Source organism: Neolamprologus brichardi, chromosome 1 (genome assembly GCF_056152115.1).
Source record: "Neolamprologus brichardi isolate AB-2024 chromosome 1, ASM5615211v1, whole genome shotgun sequence".
NCBI classification, from domain to species: domain Eukaryota; kingdom Metazoa; phylum Chordata; class Actinopteri; order Cichliformes; family Cichlidae; genus Neolamprologus; species Neolamprologus brichardi.
The window spans coordinates 34,333,728-34,335,799 of NC_142104.1; positions in this window are offsets into that span (position 1 = coordinate 34,333,728).

Below are 2,072 nucleotides of genomic sequence, written 5' to 3' on the forward strand. Positions count from 1 at the left end.
TCTCTCAAAATGTAAAAGAACCCACCCACCACTTTAATCACACTCTAGATCTTGTTTTAACATATGGCATAGAAACTGAACATTTAACAGTGTTTCCTGAAAACCCTCTCCTGTCTGATCATTTCTTGATAACATTTACATTTACAATAATTGATTACGCAGCAGTGGAGAGTAGACTTTATCAAAGTAGATGTCTTTCTGAAAGCGCTGTAACTAAGTTTAAGAATATAATCCAGCCACTGTTATCATCGTCAATGCCCTGTACCAACACAGAGCAGAGCAGCTATCTGAACGCTACCCCAACAGAGGTCGATTATCTTGTTAATAATTTCACCTCCTCACTACGTACGACTCTGGATACTGTAGCTCCGGTGAAAACTAAGGTTTCTAATCAGAAGTACCTGACCCCGTGGCATAATTCTCAAACACGTACCCTAAAGCAGATGACTCGTAATCTGGAGAGGAAATGGCATGTCACAAATTTAGAGGATCATCATTTAGCCTGGAGAAATAGTTTGTTGCTTTATAAGAAAGCCCTCCGCAAAGCCAGAACAACTTACTACTCATCACTGATTGAAGAAAATAAGAACAACCCCAGGTTTCTCTTCAGCACTGTAGCCAGGCTGACAAAAAGTCAGAGCTCTTTTGAGCCAACCATCCCTTTAACGTTAACTAGTGATGACTTCATGAACTTCTTCACAAATAAAATTTTTATCATTAGAGAAAAAATTACCAATAATCATCCCACAGATGTAATATTATCTACAGCTACTCTTAGTACCATTGATGTTAAGTTAGACTCTTTTTCTCCAATTAATCTTTCTGAGTTAACTTCAATAATTACTTCCTCCAAACCATCAACGTGTCTTTTAGACCCCATTCCTACAAAACTGCTCAAAGAAGTCCTGCCATTGATTAATTCTTCGATCTTATATATGATCAACCTATCTCTAATAATCGGCTATGTACCACAGGCCTTCAAGGTGGCTGCAGTTAAACCTTTACTCAAAAAGCCATCTCTAGACCCAGCAGTCTTAGCTAATTATAGGCCAATCTCCAACCTTCCTTTCATATCAAAAATCCTTGAAAGAGTAGTTGTCAAACAGCTAACAGATCATCTGCAGAGGAATGGTTTATTTGAAGAGTTTCAGTCAGGTTTCAGAGCTCATCACAGCACAGAAACAGCTTTAGTGAAGGTTACAAATGATCTTCTTATGGCCTCTGACAGTGGACTCATCTCTGTGCTTGTCCTTCTTGACCTTAGTGCAGCATTCGATACTGTTGACCATAATATTCTATTAGAGCGATTAGAACATGCTGTAGGTATTACAGGTATTGCACTGCAGTGGTTTGTATCATATCTATCTAATAGACTCCAGTTTGTGCATGTAAATGGAGAGTCCTCTTCACACACTGAGGTTAATTATGGAGTTCCACAGGGTTCAGTGCTAGGACCAATTCTGTTTACATTATACATGCTTCCCCTAGGCAGCATCATTAGAAGACATAGCATACATTTACACTGCTATGCAGATGACACCCAGCTCTATCTGTCCATGAAGCCAGATAACACACACCAATTAGTTAAACTGCAGGAATGTCTTAAAGACATAAAGACTTGGATGGCCACTAACTTTCTGCTTCTTAACTCAGATAAAACTGAGGCCATTGTACTCGGCGCTGAAAAGCTTAGAAATATGGTATCTAACCAGATTCTTACTCTGGATGGCATTACCTTGGCCTCCAGTAACACTGTGAGGAACCTTGGAGTCATTTTTGACCAGGATATGTCCTTCAACGCACATATTAAACAAATATGTAAGACTGCGTTCTTCCATTTGCGCAACATCTCTAAAATTAGAAATATCCTGTCTCAGAGTGACGCTGAAAAACTAGTTCATGCATTTATTACTTCCAGGCTGGACTACTGCAATTCATTATTATCAGGATGTCCAAAAAACTCCCTGAAAAGCCTTCAGCTAATCCAAAATGCTGCAGCAAGAGTCCTGACAGGGACTAGAAAGAGAGAGCATATTTCTCCTGTTTTGGCTACCTGTTAAATCCAGAATTGA